The 7,024-nt window shown below is 36.6% G+C and overlaps 1 pseudogene; it reads right to left on the reverse strand.

Moving 5' to 3' along the window:
* Positions 1-1,745: 1,745 nt before the first annotated feature.
* LOC145802197 (secreted RxLR effector protein 161 pseudogene) overlaps positions 1,746-7,024 on the reverse strand; it is a 7,894-nt pseudogene continuing 2,615 nt past the window's right edge.

The following is a 7,024-nucleotide window of genomic DNA, read 5'->3' on the forward strand; positions in this document are numbered from 1 at the left end:
ATGTTTATCACGTGCTTGTGCCGCACTAGAAGCTGTGGAAGAGAGTTGTGGGCCTATCCCACATCCACGCAAGTAGTTTTTTTTTCCCCGAGCACTTGCCTTGATAGTTCTTTGTGGGTCAATGGCAACCCCGCATCGGTGGCTACCACTTGTAGATTCACCATATCATCCTGTCATGGCAAAAAAACAATAAAGTCAAGATGGGAGAAGGAATTTAAAACAACTTTATTAATTGATATGCAACACACTTGGTTTCAACATTCAATACTCATATGTAGCTCACTACATTTGGGGTCAATCCAATCTCCCGTCTTCTTGGACTTGTGTGCTTTCTTATTAAATTCGGGAAAATCTATATCTCCATCCTCATTTGCCTGTTACGTTTGGAAAAATTCCATTGACGAATTAGTACATGGTAATATTCAAAATCAAGAAGAATCAATCCAAATAATTACATTACTAAATTAACTTCTCACCATAAGCGGCATTGCTATAGGAAATGATCGCAATCCACTTGTATGATTATAGGGGAGCATACCCCTATTTGCTTTACCAGCCTTAGAGCGTTTCTACAATAATAGAAAAAATATATATATATAAACCGACATCTATAAGTTTTAGTGAAGAAGTTTTACATATTAACACATAAATTAATTTCAATAATGGATTTTCTAATTAATTTGTTACCAAGTGAGATTCGTCTTTCCAAGCAACATCAATCAGATGTTTCCAGTCCTCCATGCTCACTCCACTAGGCGGATCACTATAGGGGTCATCAACCCCCTTTTCCTCAAGTTCGAGGAACTCTTGCTTTAGATTGTACCTCCAATCCTTGTATAGCAAATATGCCTTCCTATCGAGGATCTGTTGAGCTTGTTCATCATTATCAAAATCATCGCCGATAACAAACTTGTCCTACAAACATAGTAAGAGAATTAGTACAACAATTAATTTAACAAATTACAAATTACCTAACAAAGACATTATGGCAAGATGAATCTCATACTAGCACCGCTTGGACGACTGTATCTTTGGTACTTTGATCAAGTTTTCTCCATGACTTCACGCTCTGAAGAGGGCACAACTGTCTAATTTGAAGGCCCAGCTCATTCGTCACTGGGGTGGCATTCCCTCCTGTGATTGTGTTCAACACCCGATTGACATAGACGTGTAATTTCTCTCATTTTTTCCTAGCAATTTTTTTCTGCACACCTTTGCCTAATGTAGGTCCTCGAACACGAGTTGACCTCGTTTGCCCTGGTACAAAAGGGGAAGGTAGTCAAAATTACAAACATTGCTAATGGACTACAAAAAAAAAGTGCTGCTTCCTGGTCCTGTTACTTTTTTTGCTGCCTACTGTTGCTGCCAGCTACTGTTTGGCTGCATAAAATTCTTGGTAAATTATGCTACAACTTGGATAAAGTCTTGCTAAATTATGCATAAAGTCTTGGTAAATTCGTTGTTGCTACTATTGTAGCTGATTTGAAGGTTGTGTACCTAATATTTTATTTGTTGTGTAAGTGTCCTTGTTATGTGTAAAGTAATGTTTAGTTTTTTTTTCCTCTGTTTTTATTTGTCTTTATGGGGTTTTCATTGCCTTACTTGATGACTTATGCACTCCCCCCCAAAAAAAAACGAAATAGTATGCTCTTACCCACTCCACCTGGCTGCGTCTCCTCCACCACTGTTTGTGTATCATCTGGTGGTTGCGTCTCATCAGAGAATGTCATCGGGGTGCCAATCTCCTATCCACATGCTTCAGAGGTTGATAGTACGTTGCCACTTGTTGCTCTCTTCCATCGCCCCGTCTTGATTCTAGGAACCATTATACCTACATTACGTAACAAACGCACATGAGTAATAAACATCGCATACATTAGTAGTGTAACTGCTGCAATAATGGCACAACAATGTCTACTCAATAATAAATTGCTCGTTAATCATGGCTTTGTTCAGTCATACATCTTGTACCATCTATGGGGGACACACAAAATATATAGTTTTTTATATTTATCATATGCCACATATATGAATATTCCATTCAATAAGAATTCAAAAAATGCAACATAATAATTCCAAACCAAAATAGATGTAAAGCTTCAAGGAAATCATATATTATTACACTTTGTAAATACTACCACTAGTCTTCTCATCATTAAGAAATGGCATTATAGGTTACCTTGAATTGGTAAATTACTGCTCAAATTTACACTGTCAGGATGCTTTCTTATTTTATACGGAGTATAGACAAAAGGCTTTTGGGGCTGGCACTTCATAATTGTATCTCCCTATCTCTCCTATAATCCTATACACGCTTTCATTATCAAAAGGTCTCAAGTTCTGCATGCTTCATTTGCAATGAGGTGAGGCCATGAGGACTACCATTCTTCCCACTTTCCTAGTGCCCATAATTCAGCAAACAAGAGAATTGTGCTTTTCCTTTCAAGTTGTCTCAAATGTGAATGTGCACCTTGAGCACACAAGTTTTTTGCTTTGGTGGTGATTTGTATATACTTGACTTTTTTCTAATGACACCGAAAATTGATGAATTATGAGCATAGTAGTTCATTTTGAGTAGTCCTTATTGTTATGTTACCCTTTTATTTTATTTTCACTATAGAGTTGATTTGTATCATTGTGTCCCTCAGAACGTATTGGCAATAATCACTAAAAATAACTTGAGAACATTTGAATATTCTCTTTTTTGCTCCAGCTGGAGTTGGTTTTGTCCAAACCAAAATGATGCTAGAACTTGCAATGCTGTCTAATCTTAAAAAAAATGATTTGTATAGAAACCTGAACTATTGATTTTCCTTATGTTTGCCTAACTTTACAATAATCTCCTTCTCACCATTCTTGGCAACCACCTTTCTGTGTAGCTAAGATGTCTATAAATCAATTTGCATTGTTGAATTTTTAAATGGAGAGAAGTGGTCTGGAGCATTTGATGACTGACTTGTGTCAATAACGCTAGTTTTTCCAAATGGCTCTACAGGCATAGAAATGAGTTCATGATGCCTTAGGGTTAGAAATATGTGCAGAAATTGCTAGCAATTTGAAAGTTAGTTGGCAGGTGGAGTAGTAGCAATTTCAAATCCATGGAAGCTTTAACGGAAGTTTCACTTTTTGGTGAGGATTCTCAGCTACTTGTAACCAACTTATCTCCACAAATTGGATTGACATCTTTCCATGGGAAGCTCATGTGATTTTGCGAAAGGTTGTGGGGGTTGACATGGCCAGCTGTCACTTCTTTTAAAGCCAAAGAAGTTATTACAGTGCCTGTGAAAGTGATGTCTTGGTAAACAATGCAATTAATATTAAGGCAATGACTTATTGGTGGTATAAGATGAATATCAAGGGTTGGGCATGAATAAAAATTTCTGTTGTGGAGGTGGTTGAAAGGAAATCAGAATAGCAATCTGGTTTAGTGCAGGAATTTGGAGATGGGGTGATTCTTGTTCTTATATCTTCTTGCTCAAAAGAAAAATGAAGTCTGTCCAAGAGGTAAGTTCAACCTAATGATGACTGTTCACAATGCCAGTTCAAATTCAGACTCACTTGTCGCCATTGTTGTAGTGTCATCTCTTCAGCAGTTTATCTTCGACTTCTCAGATTTACTTAAGTTCAATTTTGATTTTTGTAGAGAAGCCGGCTCTAGCAGCTTCAGGTTTTGCTCACAGGGATATTGTCACTAGTCAATACCTTCACACCTTCTTACCTCTCCTATAAATATTTCCTAATTATCAAGTGTTTTCTCATTCTCTCTTATTTTTCTCTATCTCAGAGCTTATAGGCATGATGTATGTAAAGGGTTCCATCTTGTTTTGAAACAAAACCTTAAGAAGGTCACACTAAAATAGAACCTGATGTTGTCCATAGTCAAAGGCAAGGATATCTTAGTTTTCTTCCGAATTTATAGCTACCATTCTAGTTTCCCATCCCATCTTGGCAGAATCTACACCCTGTATATAACTTCTTTGATGATTTGTTTTTTATCTAGATTAAAATAAATTTGTACATATTTGTCCTTAGTTTCTGATAAGTTCACTGGAATTTGTTTGTTTATCATTACATATTGATTGGATGTTGTTATGGACTAACACAATAATGGTGATGCTCCAAGGTCTAAAAATATGGTTTCCATTCACAATTTGTGTACACACAACAGTACAGTAACGTTATGGATCAACCTATTTACAGAACATTAATGCCCCAAATAAGTGTATGAGATAGTAGATTTAGAGCCATACCCTTTGTCTGAGTCTCTGTTTGGCTATTTCAGTGAATGCAGAATGCAACAAACATGCTGTTCGGTCATGCCTGTGACAATAAACATAAAATATCATCGGAATATTCCGATCTAATTTGATAAATAAAATCAGTAGACAAAGGAAAGCTCATATCTACCTTCAGCAATTAAAAGGCATTATTATTAAAAGGATGTTAAAATTTTGTGAAATTATTATCTGACTTTTAAAGAAATTATTTTCAACGATAGAAAGCAACGACAGTGTAAACCTCAAGTTTTTCGTAGTGTGTTTGTTGATTGGTCATCAGCAGGCCGTCATGGGGTATGTGTTCATAATGTATATGTTTTTCCGTTGCGGTCATCGAAGGTAGTTCTTTATTTTTTGAAATTTATTTGTATGCAATAAAACTTATGCATTATATTTGCTTTGACCTTGGATTTCGTTGAACTTGGACACAAAAAGCTTGACAAAAATTGTAACCATTCTTTCAATGACGACTTTATACATATTAGAGTCTTATAATCACTTTTTAAAATCATTTCTTCTTTCATGGGGTTAATTTAGTACATGATTTGCCCATAGCTTTTAAATTCATTGGTCTTCTTTCATGGGGTTAATGGAGACAAATGTTGAGTGGCTATTCATGATGACATATATAATAGTATTAAACTCCTACTTGTTTTTATTTTGTTCTTATTTTTTAATATATAAAAATAAATTTGTATATGGTTTTAGCCACTCCAGTGACATATTGTCTCACTGTTCTGAGATTAATAGCTTGTTTGGGGAGGCATTGAACAAGATGCACAAATGGAGTCCCCTACGGCTAAAGGTTAAAATTGCATGATCATATTTTTCAAGGTTGATGACTTAGGAACAATCTTTGATTACTACCCGTGTCTATGAATTCTTCAATTTTTACATTTTCTCTGCTTCATTTTCATGTAAATGTCTTCCCAGAATAACATGTTACAGTATTAACCAAGGGCAAGAATAGAGATAGAGATATGTTAGATGCCCAAACTGTCGAGCAATATAAGACAGCCTCAAAATCTAAATAAATAAATAAAAAATCCCCAAATTACTAAAAAATGAATTTAGAAATTATGTAATACATAGGATTGAAGAGTTCAGAAATGAAGCATTAAAAGATACAATGTGCATAAAAGAGGGCTTAAAATAGGGTCACCTCGAGGGCACTCCTACTTGCACCGCTATCCTAGCATGGCTAGTCTTCCTCTCCATGGAGGCCCTCTTGGAATTCAGGTTCATTCAATGATCCATAAACCTTCTTACATACCAAGTTCTTCCGGGTTTAGGGGTATGTATGGACAAAATGGATGGTTAAGGCTTCCTATTGACCAACAGCCGACTATAGGAAAGCTAGTAGTAGATAATTATCAAGCAAATGCAGCAACCGAACCGTCATCCTGAGATGGGATCGGGAGATTTGGCACAGTAAGGATGATGACTGGTTCCCCAGCTGACGAGGTGATCGGTGGCAGTTATTGGTGGGCAGGTGGTGGTGTTGGTGGTCACTTGAAGACTAATCAAGATGAGATACAAAAGCTTGACTTGTCCCTCAAGCTTTAAGTAATTTTTTTTTAAAGTAATCTCATTTATATATTTGATCCTCCTCCTACCTCAGTTTGAGATTTGGTTATAATCCTTCTGTTTTTTTTTTTTTTTTTTTTGGAGTAATATTTTTGTATATTGATCATAGAAAAGTGTTATGAAATTTGGTTTCTTTGTTCTTGATTTGGAACTATTCAGTTCATATACCCGTTGCTCTATGTGTGTGGTGTTGGGAGTAGATCTTCTTTCAAGGTATTTTGGAACCGCTTGAAGAAAAAACCAAGTATAGTGTTAAGCATCCTTTCTTTCTGTAATAAGACCGCAAGCATGTAGTTGTTACCTTCAAGAGCAGGAAACTGAATGAGACCAAACATAGAGCTAGAACAGGTCATGTAAAGAGCAGCACGAATAAGAGACAAGCGGCGTGTCAAAGAACCTACGAAATGGATGCCCTAGCCTTCCTCCCTTTACCTTAAAATGCAGTAGCAAGGACATATAGACTTTAGGACCTGGCTTCTCGAAAATGTGTGTGTGTGTGTGTGTGTGTGTGTGTGTGTGTACTTTTTGTTCATTTATGTTGGGTCTGTCTATCTGCCTACATCTAAATGTATAAATGTTGGAACTACATGTCATTGTTGTACTTTCATCTCTAAATCTAGAGGAAATGCAGTAGAAAAATTGTAGAGAGAATTGACACCTTTTAGAAAGCTACAAACTTGAGAAACAGAGGCACATTTGGTGATGTAGTTCAACAATCCAAAATCGAGAATCCAAATCCACAATCTGAAATTTCAACCAAACCCATTCACGAAATCAGAAAAAGCCCTAAAAAATTGTTTACGAAATAAATGGAAAATGAAAGAAAAAAAAAACATGTGAAAACCCTACTTGCATCGTGAGAGAAGGGAATGAGAGAGACATCGAGAAACAGAGATACAACCAGACAGACCCAGATCGACAGAGAGGGAGAGAGACGACAGACACATACCTGTAATCAGTGGTGGGGTCGATTTGCAGTGGTCGTGGTGGCAAGCGTCGGTGGCCTGCGATGGTGATGATCGGCGGTGGCGAGTGACGGGTTTGGTATGAACTGCTCTATATGTTGATGTTGGTGTGTGAGACAAAAGAGAACGAAAGGCGCCAATATTAATTATTTTTCCTCTAAAAAAATTTCGAAGCTTCAGTGACTAAACGACAAT

Source organism: Camellia sinensis, chromosome 11 (assembly GCF_055761805.1).
Source record: "Camellia sinensis isolate YWXY chromosome 11, ASM5576180v1, whole genome shotgun sequence".
Lineage (NCBI taxonomy): Eukaryota > Viridiplantae > Streptophyta > Magnoliopsida > Ericales > Theaceae > Camellia > Camellia sinensis.